The sequence below is a fragment of the Schistocerca cancellata genome, unplaced genomic scaffold (assembly GCF_023864275.1).
Source record: "Schistocerca cancellata isolate TAMUIC-IGC-003103 unplaced genomic scaffold, iqSchCanc2.1 HiC_scaffold_1093, whole genome shotgun sequence".
Taxonomy (NCBI): domain Eukaryota; kingdom Metazoa; phylum Arthropoda; class Insecta; order Orthoptera; family Acrididae; genus Schistocerca; species Schistocerca cancellata.
Window position 1 is genome coordinate 3,891,961 of NW_026047092.1, and position 19,604 is coordinate 3,911,564.

Here is a 19,604-nt window from a genome sequence, read left to right on the forward strand (position 1 = left end):
CTCAAACCGAGTTCATTACCGTAATTTCGTATCTTACGTTTAATACAGTACTTTAAAATGCTTGTGGAAGCATCTTTGTCGACACCTGAAAGTTATTATGAAAAGAGGCCTGGCAGGTGTAGCGACGTAAAAATGAAAAAATGAGAAAGAGCCAACAGCACGCGGTGTTCCCAGGCGGTCACCCATCCAAGTACTAACCGCGCCCGATGTTGCTTAACTTCGGTGATCGGACGAGAACCGGTGTAGTCAACATGGTATGGCCGTTGGCGTCCTTATACTGTAGCCGCACCACGGAGGAAGCATTCGCCTCTTCTCCCAACACACGCAATCGCCGCTTTCCGTGGCACATTTGACGCAAAGCGCGTCTTTCCACCTCGAAGGTGGCGCGGAGTGCGCGCTCGCCTCGGCGTCTCATAGGCGACTGCCGAACGTAGGTGAGACGCACAACACAGCTGCTCGATGCACCGCCTGTCATTCGTTTGGTGCGTGCGGCCTCCGACACCCACTGGCGACGCGCCTTGTTCCTGTTATCCGGCGCAGGGCTTGCGCGCGGCCGGGCGGCGGGGGCACTGCGCGGGGTGTTGCAGTGTCCTGCTGGACCGACGGAAGCTTTCTCACCTGCCTGACACACGCCGCGCTTCCAGATTTATGCGTAATTTGCGCGGTGCATTTGCATTCGCGCCTGTCCCCCCTCCCGTCCCGACTTGTCCCGACTTTGCTCGACTGCCGCTCGCTGCCGCTCGGGTCGCGGCCCATATGACAGCACAAGCACGAGAAACATCTGCGAGACGGGCGCGGGCCTGACCGGCGTGTCCGAGACGCCGTGGGCGGCCGTTCGGAGCTACTAGAGCAGCGCTGTGCCGTGCCATGGAAAGGTGCGAAACCAAGGACAGAAGACACAGAATTTTTGTTTACAAATTTGCACGTGTACACTGCTACAAAACAATAAGCCCGGACGTATTTCGGAACATTTCTGCCGCTTAATACTGTTTTGTTATTTCCAGAGACACTTTGGAAATCTTCCTTGGCACACGCTTCTTCAAACTGAGTTCCCTAATATCGTATCTTTTGTTTATTACAACAGATTTAAGTCATTGTGGAAACATCTTTGTCGCATCGGAAAGGTAGCGTGAAGAGACGGCTGGCAGGGCTGGCGACAAGAAAGCAAAATATGAAGACAGCCAGAGGTCCCAGGCAGTCGCCGATCCGAATGCTAACGTTGTTGCTTAACTTGGGTGATGGCACGAGAACGGTTGGTTTTTTTTTTATTTATTTATTTATTTAGTTACTTTTCGGAATTTAGCACTGCTGCGTAACAGTAGGCTCTGGCGCATTTCAAGAACACATCTGTCGATTGGTAGTGTTTTGTCATTTTCAACGAGTTCCTAGCACTCTTCCTTCGCGCATTCTTACTCAAACCGAGTTCATTACCGTAATTTCGTATCTTACGTTTAATACAGTACTTTAAAATGCTTGTGGAAGCATCTTTGTCGACACCTGAAAGTTATTATGAAAAGAGGCCTGGCAGGTGTAGCGACGTAAAAATGAAAAAATGAGAAAGAGCCAACAGCACGCGGTGTTCCCAGGCGGTCACCCATCCAAGTACTAACCGCGCCCGATGTTGCTTAACTTCGGTGATCGGACGAGAACCGGTGTAGTCAACATGGTATGGCCGTTGGCGTCCTTATACTGTAGCCGCACCACGGAGGAAGCATTCGCCTCTTCTCCCAACACACGCAATCGCCGCTTTCCGTGGCACATTTGACGCAAAGCGCGTCTTTCCACCTCGAAGGTGGCGCGGAGTGCGCGCTCGCCTCGGCGTCTCATAGGCGACTGCCGAACGTAGGTGAGACGCACAACACAGCTGCTCGATGCACCGCCTGTCATTCGTTTGGTGCGTGCGGCCTCCGACACCCACTGGCGACGCGCCTTGTTCCTGTTATCCGGCGCAGGGCTTGCGCGCGGCCGGGCGGCGGGGGCACTGCGCGGGGTGTTGCAGTGTCCTGCTGGACCGACGGAAGCTTTCTCACCTGCCTGACACACGCCGCGCTTCCAGATTTATGCGTAATTTGCGCGGTGCATTTGCATTCGCGCCTGTCCCCCCTCCCGTCCCGACTTGTCCCGACTTTGCTCGACTGCCGCTCGCTGCCGCTCGGGTCGCGGCCCATATGACAGCACAAGCACGAGAAACATCTGCGAGACGGGCGCGGGCCTGACCGGCGTGTCCGAGACGCCGTGGGCGGCCGTTCGGAGCTACTAGAGCAGCGCTGTGCCGTGCCATGGAAAGGTGCGAAACCAAGGACAGAAGACACAGAATTTTTGTTTACAAATTTGCACGTGTACACTGCTACAAAACAATAAGCCCGGACGTATTTCGGAACATTTCTGCCGCTTAATACTGTTTTGTTATTTCCAGAGACACTTTGGAAATCTTCCTTGGCACACGCTTCTTCAAACTGAGTTCCCTAATATCGTATCTTTTGTTTATTACAACAGATTTAAGTCATTGTGGAAACATCTTTGTCGCATCGGAAAGGTAGCGTGAAGAGACGGCTGGCAGGGCTGGCGACAAGAAAGCAAAATATGAAGACAGCCAGAGGTCCCAGGCAGTCGCCGATCCGAATACTAACGTTGTTGCTTAACTTGGGTGATGGCACGAGAACGGTTGGTTTTTTTTTTATTTATTTATTTATTTAGTTACTTTTCGGAATTTAGCACTGCTGCGTAACAGTAGGCTCTGGCGCATTTCAAGAACACATCTGTCGATTGGTAGTGTTTTGTCATTTTCAACGAGTTCCTAGCACTCTTCCTTCGCGCATTCTTACTCAAACCGAGTTCATTACCGTAATTTCGTATCTTACGTTTAATACAGTACTTTAAAATGCTTGTGGAAGCATCTTTGTCGACACCTGAAAGTTATTATGAAAAGAGGCCTGGCAGGTGTAGCGACGTAAAAATGAAAAAATGAGAAAGAGCCAACAGCACGCGGTGTTCCCAGGCGGTCACCCATCCAAGTACTAACCGCGCCCGATGTTGCTTAACTTCGGTGATCGGACGAGAACCGGTGTAGTCAACATGGTATGGCCGTTGGCGTCCTTATACTGTAGCCGCACCACGGAGGAAGCATTCGCCTCTTCTCCCAACACACGCAATCGCCGCTTTCCGTGGCACATTTGACGCAAAGCGCGTCTTTCCACCTCGAAGGTGGCGCGGAGTGCGCGCTCGCCTCGGCGTCTCATAGGCGACTGCCGAACGTAGGTGAGACGCACAACACAGCTGCTCGATGCACCGCCTGTCATTCGTTTGGTGCGTGCGGCCTCCGACACCCACTGGCGACGCGCCTTGTTCCTGTTATCCGGCGCAGGGCTTGCGCGCGGCCGGGCGGCGGGGGCACTGCGCGGGGTGTTGCAGTGTCCTGCTGGACCGACGGAAGCTTTCTCACCTGCCTGACACACGCCGCGCTTCCAGATTTATGCGTAATTTGCGCGGTGCATTTGCATTCGCGCCTGTCCCCCCTCCCGTCCCGACTTGTCCCGACTTTGCTCGACTGCCGCTCGCTGCCGCTCGGGTCGCGGCCCATATGACAGCACAAGCACGAGAAACATCTGCGAGACGGGCGCGGGCCTGACCGGCGTGTCCGAGACGCCGTGGGCGGCCGTTCGGAGCTACTAGAGCAGCGCTGTGCCGTGCCATGGAAAGGTGCGAAACCAAGGACAGAAGACACAGAATTTTTGTTTACAAATTTGCACGTGTACACTGCTACAAAACAATAAGCCCGGACGTATTTCGGAACATTTCTGCCGCTTAATACTGTTTTGTTATTTCCAGAGACACTTTGGAAATCTTCCTTGGCACACGCTTCTTCAAACTGAGTTCCCTAATATCGTATCTTTTGTTTATTACAACAGATTTAAGTCATTGTGGAAACATCTTTGTCGCATCGGAAAGGTAGCGTGAAGAGACGGCTGGCAGGGCTGGCGACAAGAAAGCAAAATATGAAGACAGCCAGAGGTCCCAGGCAGTCGCCGATCCGAATACTAACGTTGTTGCTTAACTTGGGTGATGGCACGAGAACGGTTGGTTTTTTTTTTATTTATTTATTTATTTAGTTACTTTTCGGAATTTAGCACTGCTGCGTAACAGTAGGCTCTGGCGCATTTCAAGAACACATCTGTCGATTGGTAGTGTTTTGTCATTTTCAACGAGTTCCTAGCACTCTTCCTTCGCGCATTCTTACTCAAACCGAGTTCATTACCGTAATTTCGTATCTTACGTTTAATACAGTACTTTAAAATGCTTGTGGAAGCATCTTTGTCGACACCTGAAAGTTATTATGAAAAGAGGCCTGGCAGGTGTAGCGGGCAGGTGTAGCGACGTAAAAATGAAAAAATGAGAAAGAGCCAACAGCACGCGGTGTTCCCAGGCGGTCACCCATCCAAGTACTAACCGCGCCCGATGTTGCTTAACTTCGGTGATCGGACGAGAACCGGTGTAGTCAACATGGTATGGCCGTTGGCGTCCTTATACTGTAGCCGCACCACGGAGGAAGCATTCGCCTCTTCTCCCAACACACGCAATCGCCGCTTTCCGTGGCACATTTGACGCAAAGCGCGTCTTTCCACCTCGAAGGTGGCGCGGAGTGCGCGCTCGCCTCGGCGTCTCATAGGCGACTGCCGAACGTAGGTGAGACGCACAACACAGCTGCTCGATGCACCGCCTGTCATTCGTTTGGTGCGTGCGGCCTCCGACACCCACTGGCGACGCGCCTTGTTCCTGTTATCCGGCGCAGGGCTTGCGCGCGGCCGGGCGGCGGGGGCACTGCGCGGGGTGTTGCAGTGTCCTGCTGGACCGACGGAAGCTTTCTCACCTGCCTGACACACGCCGCGCTTCCAGATTTATGCGTAATTTGCGCGGTGCATTTGCATTCGCGCCTGTCCCCCCTCCCGTCCCGACTTGTCCCGACTTTGCTCGACTGCCGCTCGCTGCCGCTCGGGTCGCGGCCCATATGACAGCACAAGCACGAGAAACATCTGCGAGACGGGCGCGGGCCTGACCGGCGTGTCCGAGACGCCGTGGGCGGCCGTTCGGAGCTACTAGAGCAGCGCTGTGCCGTGCCATGGAAAGGTGCGAAACCAAGGACAGAAGACACAGAATTTTTGTTTACAAATTTGCACGTGTACACTGCTACAAAACAATAAGCCCGGACGTATTTCGGAACATTTCTGCCGCTTAATACTGTTTTGTTATTTCCAGAGACACTTTGGAAATCTTCCTTGGCACACGCTTCTTCAAACTGAGTTCCCTAATATCGTATCTTTTGTTTATTACAACAGATTTAAGTCATTGTGGAAACATCTTTGTCGCATCGGAAAGGTAGCGTGAAGAGACGGCTGGCAGGGCTGGCGACAAGAAAGCAAAATATGAAGACAGCCAGAGGTCCCAGGCAGTCGCCGATCCGAATGCTAACGTTGTTGCTTAACTTGGGTGATGGCACGAGAACGGTTGGTTTTTTTTTTATTTATTTATTTATTTAGTTACTTTTCGGAATTTAGCACTGCTGCGTAACAGTAGGCTCTGGCGCATTTCAAGAACACATCTGTCGATTGGTAGTGTTTTGTCATTTTCAACGAGTTCCTAGCACTCTTCCTTCGCGCATTCTTACTCAAACCGAGTTCATTACCGTAATTTCGTATCTTACGTTTAATACAGTACTTTAAAATGCTTGTGGAAGCATCTTTGTCGACACCTGAAAGTTATTATGAAAAGAGGCCTGGCAGGTGTAGCGACGTAAAAATGAAAAAATGAGAAAGAGCCAACAGCACGCGGTGTTCCCAGGCGGTCACCCATCCAAGTACTAACCGCGCCCGATGTTGCTTAACTTCGGTGATCGGACGAGAACCGGTGTAGTCAACATGGTATGGCCGTTGGCGTCCTTATACTGTAGCCGCACCACGGAGGAAGCATTCGCCTCTTCTCCCAACACACGCAATCGCCGCTTTCCGTGGCACATTTGACGCAAAGCGCGTCTTTCCACCTCGAAGGTGGCGCGGAGTGCGCGCTCGCCTCGGCGTCTCATAGGCGACTGCCGAACGTAGGTGAGACGCACAACACAGCTGCTCGATGCACCGCCTGTCATTCGTTTGATGCGTGCGGCCTCCGACACCCACTGGCGACGCGCCTTGTTCCTGTTATCCGGCGCAGGGCTTGCGCGCGGCCGGGCGGCGGGGGCACTGCGCGGGGTGTTGCAGTGTCCTGCTGGACCGACGGAAGCTTTCTCACCTGCCTGACACACGCCGCGCTTCCAGATTTATGCGTAATTTGCGCGGTGCATTTGCATTCGCGCCTGTCCCCCCTCCCGTCCCGACTTGTCCCGACTTTGCTCGACTGCCGCTCGCTGCCGCTCGGGTCGCGGCCCATATGACAGCACAAGCACGAGAAACATCTGCGAGACGGGCGCGGGCCTGACCGGCGTGTCCGAGACGCCGTGGGCGGCCGTTCGGAGCTACTAGAGCAGCGCTGTGCCGTGCCATGGAAAGGTGCGAAACCAAGGACAGAAGACACAGAATTTTTGTTTACAAATTTGCACGTGTACACTGCTACAAAACAATAAGCCCGGACGTATTTCGGAACATTTCTGCCGCTTAATACTGTTTTGTTATTTCCAGAGACACTTTGGAAATCTTCCTTGGCACACGCTTCTTCAAACTGAGTTCCCTAATATCGTATCTTTTGTTTATTACAACAGATTTAAGTCATTGTGGAAACATCTTTGTCGCATCGGAAAGGTAGCGTGAAGAGACGGCTGGCAGGGCTGGCGACAAGAAAGCAAAATATGAAGACAGCCAGAGGTCCCAGGCAGTCGCCGATCCGAATACTAACGTTGTTGCTTAACTTGGGTGATGGCACGAGAACGGTTGGTTTTTTTTTTATTTATTTATTTATTTAGTTACTTTTCGGAATTTAGCACTGCTGCGTAACAGTAGGCTCTGGCGCATTTCAAGAACACATCTGTCGATTGGTAGTGTTTTGTCATTTTCAACGAGTTCCTAGCACTCTTCCTTCGCGCATTCTTACTCAAACCGAGTTCATTACCGTAATTTCGTATCTTACGTTTAATACAGTACTTTAAAATGCTTGTGGAAGCATCTTTGTCGACACCTGAAAGTTATTATGAAAAGAGGCCTGGCAGGTGTAGCGACGTAAAAATGAAAAAATGAGAAAGAGCCAACAGCACGCGGTGTTCCCAGGCGGTCACCCATCCAAGTACTAACCGCGCCCGATGTTGCTTAACTTCGGTGATCGGACGAGAACCGGTGTAGTCAACATGGTATGGCCGTTGGCGTCCTTATACTGTAGCCGCACCACGGAGGAAGCATTCGCCTCTTCTCCCAACACACGCAATCGCCGCTTTCCGTGGCACATTTGACGCAAAGCGCGTCTTTCCACCTCGAAGGTGGCGCGGAGTGCGCGCTCGCCTCGGCGTCTCATAGGCGACTGCCGAACGTAGGTGAGACGCACAACACAGCTGCTCGATGCACCGCCTGTCATTCGTTTGGTGCGTGCGGCCTCCGACACCCACTGGCGACGCGCCTTGTTCCTGTTATCCGGCGCAGGGCTTGCGCGCGGCCGGGCGGCGGGGGCACTGCGCGGGGTGTTGCAGTGTCCTGCTGGACCGACGGAAGCTTTCTCACCTGCCTGACACACGCCGCGCTTCCAGATTTATGCGTAATTTGCGCGGTGCATTTGCATTCGCGCCTGTCCCCCCTCCCGTCCCGACTTGTCCCGACTTTGCTCGACTGCCGCTCGCTGCCGCTCGGGTCGCGGCCCATATGACAGCACAAGCACGAGAAACATCTGCGAGACGGGCGCGGGCCTGACCGGCGTGTCCGAGACGCCGTGGGCGGCCGTTCGGAGCTACTAGAGCAGCGCTGTGCCGTGCCATGGAAAGGTGCGAAACCAAGGACAGAAGACACAGAATTTTTGTTTACAAATTTGCACGTGTACACTGCTACAAAACAATAAGCCCGGACGTATTTCGGAACATTTCTGCCGCTTAATACTGTTTTGTTATTTCCAGAGACACTTTGGAAATCTTCCTTGGCACACGCTTCTTCAAACTGAGTTCCCTAATATCGTATCTTTTGTTTATTACAACAGATTTAAGTCATTGTGGAAACATCTTTGTCGCATCGGAAAGGTAGCGTGAAGAGACGGCTGGCAGGGCTGGCGACAAGAAAGCAAAATATGAAGACAGCCAGAGGTCCCAGGCAGTCGCCGATCCGAATGCTAACGTTGTTGCTTAACTTGGGTGATGGCACGAGAACGGTTGGTTTTTTTTTTATTTATTTATTTATTTAGTTACTTTTCGGAATTTAGCACTGCTGCGTAACAGTAGGCTCTGGCGCATTTCAAGAACACATCTGTCGATTGGTAGTGTTTTGTCATTTTCAACGAGTTCCTAGCACTCTTCCTTCGCGCATTCTTACTCAAACCGAGTTCATTACCGTAATTTCGTATCTTACGTTTAATACAGTACTTTAAAATGCTTGTGGAAGCATCTTTGTCGACACCTGAAAGTTATTATGAAAAGAGGCCTGGCAGGTGTAGCGACGTAAAAATGAAAAAATGAGAAAGAGCCAACAGCACGCGGTGTTCCCAGGCGGTCACCCATCCAAGTACTAACCGCGCCCGATGTTGCTTAACTTCGGTGATCGGACGAGAACCGGTGTAGTCAACATGGTATGGCCGTTGGCGTCCTTATACTGTAGCCGCACCACGGAGGAAGCATTCGCCTCTTCTCCCAACACACGCAATCGCCGCTTTCCGTGGCACATTTGACGCAAAGCGCGTCTTTCCACCTCGAAGGTGGCGCGGAGTGCGCGCTCGCCTCGGCGTCTCATAGGCGACTGCCGAACGTAGGTGAGACGCACAACACAGCTGCTCGATGCACCGCCTGTCATTCGTTTGGTGCGTGCGGCCTCCGACACCCACTGGCGACGCGCCTTGTTCCTGTTATCCGGCGCAGGGCTTGCGCGCGGCCGGGCGGCGGGGGCACTGCGCGGGGTGTTGCAGTGTCCTGCTGGACCGACGGAAGCTTTCTCACCTGCCTGACACACGCCGCGCTTCCAGATTTATGCGTAATTTGCGCGGTGCATTTGCATTCGCGCCTGTCCCCCCTCCCGTCCCGACTTGTCCCGACTTTGCTCGACTGCCGCTCGCTGCCGCTCGGGTCGCGGCCCATATGACAGCACAAGCACGAGAAACATCTGCGAGACGGGCGCGGGCCTGACCGGCGTGTCCGAGACGCCGTGGGCGGCCGTTCGGAGCTACTAGAGCAGCGCTGTGCCGTGCCATGGAAAGGTGCGAAACCAAGGACAGAAGACACAGAATTTTTGTTTACAAATTTGCACGTGTACACTGCTACAAAACAATAAGCCCGGACGTATTTCGGAACATTTCTGCCGCTTAATACTGTTTTGTTATTTCCAGAGACACTTTGGAAATCTTCCTTGGCACACGCTTCTTCAAACTGAGTTCCCTAATATCGTATCTTTTGTTTATTACAACAGATTTAAGTCATTGTGGAAACATCTTTGTCGCATCGGAAAGGTAGCGTGAAGAGACGGCTGGCAGGGCTGGCGACAAGAAAGCAAAATATGAAGACAGCCAGAGGTCCCAGGCAGTCGCCGATCCGAATACTAACGTTGTTGCTTAACTTGGGTGATGGCACGAGAACGGTTGGTTTTTTTTTTATTTATTTATTTATTTAGTTACTTTTCGGAATTTAGCACTGCTGCGTAACAGTAGGCTCTGGCGCATTTCAAGAACACATCTGTCGATTGGTAGTGTTTTGTCATTTTCAACGAGTTCCTAGCACTCTTCCTTCGCGCATTCTTACTCAAACCGAGTTCATTACCGTAATTTCGTATCTTACGTTTAATACAGTACTTTAAAATGCTTGTGGAAGCATCTTTGTCGACACCTGAAAGTTATTATGAAAAGAGGCCTGGCAGGTGTAGCGACGTAAAAATGAAAAAATGAGAAAGAGCCAACAGCACGCGGTGTTCCCAGGCGGTCACCCATCCAAGTACTAACCGCGCCCGATGTTGCTTAACTTCGGTGATCGGACGAGAACCGGTGTAGTCAACATGGTATGGCCGTTGGCGTCCTTATACTGTAGCCGCACCACGGAGGAAGCATTCGCCTCTTCTCCCAACACACGCAATCGCCGCTTTCCGTGGCACATTTGACGCAAAGCGCGTCTTTCCACCTCGAAGGTGGCGCGGAGTGCGCGCTCGCCTCGGCGTCTCATAGGCGACTGCCGAACGTAGGTGAGACGCACAACACAGCTGCTCGATGCACCGCCTGTCATTCGTTTGGTGCGTGCGGCCTCCGACACCCACTGGCGACGCGCCTTGTTCCTGTTATCCGGCGCAGGGCTTGCGCGCGGCCGGGCGGCGGGGGCACTGCGCGGGGTGTTGCAGTGTCCTGCTGGACCGACGGAAGCTTTCTCACCTGCCTGACACACGCCGCGCTTCCAGATTTATGCGTAATTTGCGCGGTGCATTTGCATTCGCGCCTGTCCCCCCTCCCGTCCCGACTTGTCCCGACTTTGCTCGACTGCCGCTCGCTGCCGCTCGGGTCGCGGCCCATATGACAGCACAAGCACGAGAAACATCTGCGAGACGGGCGCGGGCCTGACCGGCGTGTCCGAGACGCCGTGGGCGGCCGTTCGGAGCTACTAGAGCAGCGCTGTGCCGTGCCATGGAAAGGTGCGAAACCAAGGACAGAAGACACAGAATTTTTGTTTACAAATTTGCACGTGTACACTGCTACAAAACAATAAGCCCGGACGTATTTCGGAACATTTCTGCCGCTTAATACTGTTTTGTTATTTCCAGAGACACTTTGGAAATCTTCCTTGGCACACGCTTCTTCAAACTGAGTTCCCTAATATCGTATCTTTTGTTTATTACAACAGATTTAAGTCATTGTGGAAACATCTTTGTCGCATCGGAAAGGTAGCGTGAAGAGACGGCTGGCAGGGCTGGCGACAAGAAAGCAAAATATGAAGACAGCCAGAGGTCCCAGGCAGTCGCCGATCCGAATGCTAACGTTGTTGCTTAACTTGGGTGATGGCACGAGAACGGTTGGTTTTTTTTTTATTTATTTATTTATTTAGTTACTTTTCGGAATTTAGCACTGCTGCGTAACAGTAGGCTCTGGCGCATTTCAAGAACACATCTGTCGATTGGTAGTGTTTTGTCATTTTCAACGAGTTCCTAGCACTCTTCCTTCGCGCATTCTTACTCAAACCGAGTTCATTACCGTAATTTCGTATCTTACGTTTAATACAGTACTTTAAAATGCTTGTGGAAGCATCTTTGTCGACACCTGAAAGTTATTATGAAAAGAGGCCTGGCAGGTGTAGCGACGTAAAAATGAAAAAATGAGAAAGAGCCAACAGCACGCGGTGTTCCCAGGCGGTCACCCATCCAAGTACTAACCGCGCCCGATGTTGCTTAACTTCGGTGATCGGACGAGAACCGGTGTAGTCAACATGGTATGGCCGTTGGCGTCCTTATACTGTAGCCGCACCACGGAGGAAGCATTCGCCTCTTCTCCCAACACACGCAATCGCCGCTTTCCGTGGCACATTTGACGCAAAGCGCGTCTTTCCACCTCGAAGGTGGCGCGGAGTGCGCGCGCTCGCCTCGGCGTCTCATAGGCGACTGCCGAACGTAGGTGAGACGCACAACACAGCTGCTCGATGCACCGCCTGTCATTCGTTTGGTGCGTGCGGCCTCCGACACCCACTGGCGACGCGCCTTGTTCCTGTTATCCGGCGCAGGGCTTGCGCGCGGCCGGGCGGCGGGGGCACTGCGCGGGGTGTTGCAGTGTCCTGCTGGACCGACGGAAGCTTTCTCACCTGCCTGACACACGCCGCGCTTCCAGATTTATGCGTAATTTGCGCGGTGCATTTGCATTCGCGCCTGTCCCCCCTCCCGTCCCGACTTGTCCCGACTTTGCTCGACTGCCGCTCGCTGCCGCTCGGGTCGCGGCCCATATGACAGCACAAGCACGAGAAACATCTGCGAGACGGGCGCGGGCCTGACCGGCGTGTCCGAGACGCCGTGGGCGGCCGTTCGGAGCTACTAGAGCAGCGCTGTGCCGTGCCATGGAAAGGTGCGAAACCAAGGACAGAAGACACAGAATTTTTGTTTACAAATTTGCACGTGTACACTGCTACAAAACAATAAGCCCGGACGTATTTCGGAACATTTCTGCCGCTTAATACTGTTTTGTTATTTCCAGAGACACTTTGGAAATCTTCCTTGGCACACGCTTCTTCAAACTGAGTTCCCTAATATCGTATCTTTTGTTTATTACAACAGATTTAAGTCATTGTGGAAACATCTTTGTCGCATCGGAAAGGTAGCGTGAAGAGACGGCTGGCAGGGCTGGCGACAAGAAAGCAAAATATGAAGACAGCCAGAGGTCCCAGGCAGTCGCCGATCCGAATGCTAACGTTGTTGCTTAACTTGGGTGATGGCACGAGAACGGTTGGTTTTTTTTTTATTTATTTATTTATTTAGTTACTTTTCGGAATTTAGCACTGCTGCGTAACAGTAGGCTCTGGCGCATTTCAAGAACACATCTGTCGATTGGTAGTGTTTTGTCATTTTCAACGAGTTCCTAGCACTCTTCCTTCGCGCATTCTTACTCAAACCGAGTTCATTACCGTAATTTCGTATCTTACGTTTAATACAGTACTTTAAAATGCTTGTGGAAGCATCTTTGTCGACACCTGAAAGTTATTATGAAAAGAGGCCTGGCAGGTGTAGCGACGTAAAAATGAAAAAATGAGAAAGAGCCAACAGCACGCGGTGTTCCCAGGCGGTCACCCATCCAAGTACTAACCGCGCCCGATGTTGCTTAACTTCGGTGATCGGACGAGAACCGGTGTAGTCAACATGGTATGGCCGTTGGCGTCCTTATACTGTAGCCGCACCACGGAGGAAGCATTCGCCTCTTCTCCCAACACACGCAATCGCCGCTTTCCGTGGCACATTTGACGCAAAGCGCGTCTTTCCACCTCGAAGGTGGCGCGGAGTGCGCGCTCGCCTCGGCGTCTCATAGGCGACTGCCGAACGTAGGTGAGACGCACAACACAGCTGCTCGATGCACCGCCTGTCATTCGTTTGGTGCGTGCGGCCTCCGACACCCACTGGCGACGCGCCTTGTTCCTGTTATCCGGCGCAGGGCTTGCGCGCGGCCGGGCGGCGGGGGCACTGCGCGGGGTGTTGCAGTGTCCTGCTGGACCGACGGAAGCTTTCTCACCTGCCTGACACACGCCGCGCTTCCAGATTTATGCGTAATTTGCGCGGTGCATTTGCATTCGCGCCTGTCCCCCCCTCCCGTCCCGACTTGTCCCGACTTTGCTCGACTGCCGCTCGCTGCCGCTCGGGTCGCGGCCCATATGACAGCACAAGCACGAGAAACATCTGCGAGACGGGCGCGGGCCTGACCGGCGTGTCCGAGACGCCGTGGGCGGCCGTTCGGAGCTACTAGAGCAGCGCTGTGCCGTGCCATGGAAAGGTGCGAAACCAAGGACAGAAGACACAGAATTTTTGTTTACAAATTTGCACGTGTACACTGCTACAAAACAATAAGCCCGGACGTATTTCGGAACATTTCTGCCGCTTAATACTGTTTTGTTATTTCCAGAGACACTTTGGAAATCTTCCTTGGCACACGCTTCTTCAAACTGAGTTCCCTAATATCGTATCTTTTGTTTATTACAACAGATTTAAGTCATTGTGGAAACATCTTTGTCGCATCGGAAAGGTAGCGTGAAGAGACGGCTGGCAGGGCTGGCGACAAGAAAGCAAAATATGAAGACAGCCAGAGGTCCCAGGCAGTCGCCGATCCGAATACTAACGTTGTTGCTTAACTTGGGTGATGGCACGAGAACGGTTGGTTTTTTTTTTATTTATTTATTTATTTAGTTACTTTTCGGAATTTAGCACTGCTGCGTAACAGTAGGCTCTGGCGCATTTCAAGAACACATCTGTCGATTGGTAGTGTTTTGTCATTTTCAACGAGTTCCTAGCACTCTTCCTTCGCGCATTCTTACTCAAACCGAGTTCATTACCGTAATTTCGTATCTTACGTTTAATACAGTACTTTAAAATGCTTGTGGAAGCATCTTTGTCGACACCTGAAAGTTATTATGAAAAGAGGCCTGGCAGGTGTAGCGACGTAAAAATGAAAAAATGAGAAAGAGCCAACAGCACGCGGTGTTCCCAGGCGGTCACCCATCCAAGTACTAACCGCGCCCGATGTTGCTTAACTTCGGTGATCGGACGAGAACCGGTGTAGTCAACATGGTATGGCCGTTGGCGTCCTTATACTGTAGCCGCACCACGGAGGAAGCATTCGCCTCTTCTCCCAACACACGCAATCGCCGCTTTCCGTGGCACATTTGACGCAAAGCGCGTCTTTCCACCTCGAAGGTGGCGCGGAGTGCGCGCTCGCCTCGGCGTCTCATAGGCGACTGCCGAACGTAGGTGAGACGCACAACACAGCTGCTCGATGCACCGCCTGTCATTCGTTTGGTGCGTGCGGCCTCCGACACCCACTGGCGACGCGCCTTGTTCCTGTTATCCGGCGCAGGGCTTGCGCGCGGCCGGGCGGCGGGGGCACTGCGCGGGGTGTTGCAGTGTCCTGCTGGACCGACGGAAGCTTTCTCACCTGCCTGACACACGCCGCGCTTCCAGATTTATGCGTAATTTGCGCGGTGCATTTGCATTCGCGCCTGTCCCCCCCTCCCGTCCCGACTTGTCCCGACTTTGCTCGACTGCCGCTCGCTGCCGCTCGGGTCGCGGCCCATATGACAGCACAAGCACGAGAAACATCTGCGAGACGGGCGCGGGCCTGACCGGCGTGTCCGAGACGCCGTGGGCGGCCGTTCGGAGCTACTAGAGCAGCGCTGTGCCGTGCCATGGAAAGGTGCGAAACCAAGGACAGAAGACACAGAATTTTTGTTTACAAATTTGCACGTGTACACTGCTACAAAACAATAAGCCCGGACGTATTTCGGAACATTTCTGCCGCTTAATACTGTTTTGTTATTTCCAGAGACACTTTGGAAATCTTCCTTGGCACACGCTTCTTCAAACTGAGTTCCCTAATATCGTATCTTTTGTTTATTACAACAGATTTAAGTCATTGTGGAAACATCTTTGTCGCATCGGAAAGGTAGCGTGAAGAGACGGCTGGCAGGGCTGGCGACAAGAAAGCAAAATATGAAGACAGCCAGAGGTCCCAGGCAGTCGCCGATCCGAATGCTAACGTTGTTGCTTAACTTGGGTGATGGCACGAGAACGGTTGGTTTTTTTTTTATTTATTTATTTATTTAGTTACTTTTCGGAATTTAGCACTGCTGCGTAACAGTAGGCTCTGGCGCATTTCAAGAACACATCTGTCGATTGGTAGTGTTTTGTCATTTTCAACGAGTTCCTAGCACTCTTCCTTCGCGCATTCTTACTCAAACCGAGTTCATTACCGTAATTTCGTATCTTACGTTTAATACAGTACTTTAAAATGCTTGTGGAAGCATCTTTGTCGACACCTGAAAGTTATTATGAAAAGAGGCCTGGCAGGTGTAGCGACGTAAAAATGAAAAAATGAGAAAGAGCCAACAGCACGCGGTGTTCCCAGGCGGTCACCCATCCAAGTACTAACCGCGCCCGATGTTGCTTAACTTCGGTGATCGGACGAGAACCGGTGTAGTCAACATGGTATGGCCGTTGGCGTCCTTATACTGTAGCCGCACCACGGAGGAAGCATTCGCCTCTTCTCCCAACACACGCAATCGCCGCTTTCCGTGGCACATTTGACGCAAAGCGCGTCTTTCCACCTCGAAGGTGGCGCGGAGTGCGCGCTCGCCTCGGCGTCTCATAGGCGACTGCCGAACGTAGGTGAGACGCACAACACAGCTGCTCGATGCACCGCCTGTCATTCGTTTGGTGCGTGCGGCCTCCGACACCCACTGGCGACGCGCCTTGTTCCTGTTATCCGGCGCAGGGCTTGCGCGCGGCCGGGCGGCGGGGGCACTGCGCGGGGTGTTGCAGTGTCCTGCTGGACCGACGGAAGCTTTCTCACCTGCCTGACACACGCCGCGCTTCCAGATTTATGCGTAATTTGCGCGGTGCATTTGCATTCGCGCCTGTCCCCCCTCCCGTCCCGACTTGTCCCGACTTTGCTCGACTGCCGCTCGCTGCCGCTCGGGTCGCGGCCCATATGACAGCACAAGCACGAGAAACATCTGCGAGACGGGCGCGGGCCTGACCGGCGTGTCCGAGACGCCGTGGGCGGCCGTTCGGAGCTACTAGAGCAGCGCTGTGCCGTGCCATGGAAAGGTGCGAAACCAAGGACAGAAGACACAGAATTTTTGTTTACAAATTTGCACGTGTACACTGCTACAAAACAATAAGCCCGGACGTATTTCGGAACATTTCTGCCGCTTAATACTGTTTTGTTATTTCCAGAGACACTTTGGAAATCTTCCTTGGCACACGCTTCTTCAAACTGAGTTCCCTAATATCGTATCTTTTGTTTATTACAACAGATTTAAGTCATTGTGGAAACATCTTTGTCGCATCGGAAAGGTAGCGTGAAGAGACGGCTGGCAGGGCTGGCGACAAGAAAGCAAAATATGAAGACAGCCAGAGGTCCCAGGCAGTCGCCGATCCGAATGCTAACGTTGTTGCTTAACTTGGGTGATGGCACGAGAACGGTTGGTTTTTTTTTTATTTATTTATTTATTTAGTTACTTTTCGGAATTTAGCACTGCTGCGTAACAGTAGGCTCTGGCGCATTTCAAGAACACATCTGTCGATTGGTAGTGTTTTGTCATTTTCAACGAGTTCCTAGCACTCTTCCTTCGCGCATTCTTACTCAAACCGAGTTCATTACCGTAATTTCGTATCTTACGTTTAATACAGTACTTTAAAATGCTTGTGGAAGCATCTTTGTCGACACCTGAAAGTTATTATGAAAAGAGGCCTGGCAGGTGTAGCGACGTAAAAATGAAAAAATGAGAAAGAGCCAACAGCACGCGGTGTTCCCAGGCGGTCACCCATCCAAGTACTAACCGCGCCCGATGTTGCTTAACTTCGGTGATCGGACGAGAACCGGTGTAGTCAACATGGTATGGCCGTTGGCGTCCTTATACTGTAGCCGCACCACGGAGGAAGCATTCGCCTCTTCTCCCAACACACGCAATCGCCGCTTTCCGTGGCACATTTGACGCAAAGCGCGTCTTTCCACCTCGAAGGTGGCGCGGAGTGCGCGCTCGCCTCGGCGTCTCATAGGCGACTGCCGAACGTAGGTGAGACGCACAACACAGCTGCTCGATGCACCGCCTGTCATTCGTTTGGTGCGTGCGGCCTCCGACACCCACTGGCGGACGCGCCTTGTTCCTGTTATCCGGCGCAGGGCTTGCGCGCGGCCGGGCGGCGGGGGCACTGCGCGGGGTGTTGCAGTGTCCTGCTGGACCGACGGAAGCTTTCTCACCTGCCTGACACACGCCGCGCTTCCAGATTTATGCGTAATTTGCGCGGTGCATTTGCATTCGCGCCTGTCCCCCCTCCCGTCCCGACTTGTCCCGACTTTGCTCGACTGCCCGCTCGCTGCCGCTCGGGTCGCGGCCCATATGACAGCACAAGCACGAGAAACATCTGCGAGACGGGCGCGGGCCTGACCGGCGTGTCCGAGACGCCGTGGGGCGGCCGTTCGGAGCTACTAGAGCAGCGCTGTGCCGTGCCATGGAAAGGTGCGAAACCAAGGACAGAAGACACAGAATTTTTGTTTACAAATTTGCACGTGTACACTGCTACAAAACAATAAGCCCGGACGTATTTCGGAACATTTCTGCCGCTTAATACTGTTTTGTTATTTCCAGAGACACTTTGGAAATCTTCCTTGGCACACGCTTCTTCAAACTGAGTTCCCTAATATCGTATCTTTTGTTTATTACAACAGATTTAAGTCATTGTGGAAACATCTTTGTCGCATCGGAAAGGTAGCGTGAAGAGACGGCTGGCAGGGCTGGCGACAAGAAAGCAAAATATGAAGACAGCCAGAGGTCCCAGGCAGTCGCCGATCCGAATACTAACGTTGTTGCTTAACTTGGGTGATGGCACGAGAACGGTTGGTTTTTTTTTTATTTATTTATTTATTTAGTTACTTTTTCGGAATTTAGCACTGCTGCGTAACAGTAGGCTCTGGCGCATTTCAAGAACACATCTGTCGATTGGTAGTGTTTTTGTCATTTTCAACGAGTTCCTAGCACTCTTCCTTCGCGCATTCTTACTCAAACCGAGTTCATTACCGTAATTTCGTATCTTACGTTTAATACAGTACTTTAAAATGCTTGTGGAAGCATCTTTGTCGACACCTGAAAGTTATTATGAAAAGAGGCCTGGCAGGTGTAGCGACGTAAAAATGAAAAAATGAGAAAGAGCCAACAGCACGCGGTGTTCCCAGGCGGTCACCCATCCAAGTACTAACCGCGCCCGATGTTGCTTAACTTCGGTGATCGGACGAGAACCGGTGTAGTCAACATGGTATGGCCGTTGGCGTCCTTATACTGTAGCCGCACCACGGAGGAAGCATTCGCCTCTTCTCCCAACACACGCAATCGCCGCTTTCCGTGGCACATTTGACGCAAAGCGCGTCTTTCCACCTCGAAGGTGGCGCGGAGTGCGCGCTCGCCTCGGCGTCTCATAGGCGACTGCCGAACGTAGGTGAGACGCACAACACAGCTGCTCGATGCACCGCCTGTCATTCGTTTGGTGCGTGCGGCCTCCGACACCCACTGGCGACGCGCCTTGTTCCTGTTATCCGGCGCAGGGCTTGCGCGCGGCCGGGCGGCGGGGGCACTGCGCGGGGTGTTGCAGTGTCCTGCTGGACCGACGGAAGCTTTCTCACCTGCCTGACACACGCCGCGCTTCCAGATTTATGCGTAATTTGCGCGGTGCATTTGCATTCGCGCCTGTCCCCCCTCCCGTCCCGACTTGTCCCGACTTTGCTCGACTGCCGCTCGCTGCCGCTCGGGTCGCGGCCCATATGACAGCACAAGCACGAGAAACATCTGCGAGACGGGCGCGGGCCTGACCGGCGTGTCCGAGACGCCGTGGGCGGCCGTTCGGAGCTACTAGAGCAGCGCTGTGCCGTGCCATGGAAAGGTGCGAAACCAAGGACAGAAGACACAGAATTTTTGTTTACAAATTTGCACGTGTACACTGCTACAAAACAATAAGCCCGGACGTATTTCGGAACATTTCTGCCGCTTAATACTGTTTTGTTATTTCCAGAGACACTTTGGAAATCTTCCTTGGCACACGCTTCTTCAAACTGAGTTCCCTAATATCGTATCTTTTGTTTATTACAACAGATTTAAGTCATTGTGGAAACATCTTTGTCGCATCGGAAAGGTAGCGTGAAGAGACGGCTGGCAGGGCTGGCGACAAGAAAGCAAAATATGAAGACAGCCAGAGGTCCCAGGCAGTCGCCGATCCGAATACTAACGTTGTTGC

At 52.6% G+C, this 19,604-nt stretch overlaps 14 non-coding genes across 14 annotated transcripts; all 14 read right to left on the reverse strand.

Annotated features, from left to right (window-relative positions):
* Positions 1-149: 149 nt before the first annotated feature.
* LOC126154555 (5S ribosomal RNA) lies at positions 150-268 on the reverse strand. The gene has a single exon (XR_007532129.1). It is a non-coding gene; the product is annotated as a 5S ribosomal RNA (ribosomal RNA).
* A 1,293-nt stretch (positions 269-1,561) lies between these two features.
* On the reverse strand, positions 1,562-1,680 carry LOC126154556 (5S ribosomal RNA). The gene has a single exon (XR_007532130.1). It is a non-coding gene; the product is annotated as a 5S ribosomal RNA (ribosomal RNA).
* A 1,293-nt stretch (positions 1,681-2,973) lies between these two features.
* Positions 2,974-3,092, reverse strand: LOC126154557 (5S ribosomal RNA). Its single transcript, XR_007532131.1, has one exon. It is a non-coding gene; the product is annotated as a 5S ribosomal RNA (ribosomal RNA).
* A 1,306-nt stretch (positions 3,093-4,398) lies between these two features.
* On the reverse strand, positions 4,399-4,517 carry LOC126154558 (5S ribosomal RNA). The gene has a single exon (XR_007532132.1). It is a non-coding gene; the product is annotated as a 5S ribosomal RNA (ribosomal RNA).
* Positions 4,518-5,810: 1,293 nt separating this feature from the next.
* On the reverse strand, positions 5,811-5,929 carry LOC126154560 (5S ribosomal RNA). Its single transcript, XR_007532133.1, has one exon. It is a non-coding gene; the product is annotated as a 5S ribosomal RNA (ribosomal RNA).
* Positions 5,930-7,222: 1,293 nt separating this feature from the next.
* LOC126154562 (5S ribosomal RNA) lies at positions 7,223-7,341 on the reverse strand. The gene has a single exon (XR_007532135.1). It is a non-coding gene; the product is annotated as a 5S ribosomal RNA (ribosomal RNA).
* A 1,293-nt stretch (positions 7,342-8,634) lies between these two features.
* On the reverse strand, positions 8,635-8,753 carry LOC126154563 (5S ribosomal RNA). The gene has a single exon (XR_007532136.1). It is a non-coding gene; the product is annotated as a 5S ribosomal RNA (ribosomal RNA).
* A 1,293-nt stretch (positions 8,754-10,046) lies between these two features.
* LOC126154564 (5S ribosomal RNA) lies at positions 10,047-10,165 on the reverse strand. The gene has a single exon (XR_007532137.1). It is a non-coding gene; the product is annotated as a 5S ribosomal RNA (ribosomal RNA).
* Positions 10,166-11,458: 1,293 nt separating this feature from the next.
* On the reverse strand, positions 11,459-11,577 carry LOC126154565 (5S ribosomal RNA). The gene has a single exon (XR_007532138.1). It is a non-coding gene; the product is annotated as a 5S ribosomal RNA (ribosomal RNA).
* Positions 11,578-12,872: 1,295 nt separating this feature from the next.
* On the reverse strand, positions 12,873-12,991 carry LOC126154566 (5S ribosomal RNA). Its single transcript, XR_007532139.1, has one exon. It is a non-coding gene; the product is annotated as a 5S ribosomal RNA (ribosomal RNA).
* A 1,294-nt stretch (positions 12,992-14,285) lies between these two features.
* LOC126154567 (5S ribosomal RNA) lies at positions 14,286-14,404 on the reverse strand. Its single transcript, XR_007532140.1, has one exon. It is a non-coding gene; the product is annotated as a 5S ribosomal RNA (ribosomal RNA).
* A 1,294-nt stretch (positions 14,405-15,698) lies between these two features.
* Positions 15,699-15,817, reverse strand: LOC126154568 (5S ribosomal RNA). The gene has a single exon (XR_007532141.1). It is a non-coding gene; the product is annotated as a 5S ribosomal RNA (ribosomal RNA).
* Positions 15,818-17,110: 1,293 nt separating this feature from the next.
* Positions 17,111-17,229, reverse strand: LOC126154569 (5S ribosomal RNA). The gene has a single exon (XR_007532142.1). It is a non-coding gene; the product is annotated as a 5S ribosomal RNA (ribosomal RNA).
* Positions 17,230-18,527: 1,298 nt separating this feature from the next.
* LOC126154570 (5S ribosomal RNA) lies at positions 18,528-18,646 on the reverse strand. Its single transcript, XR_007532143.1, has one exon. It is a non-coding gene; the product is annotated as a 5S ribosomal RNA (ribosomal RNA).
* Positions 18,647-19,604: the final 958 nt, after the last annotated feature.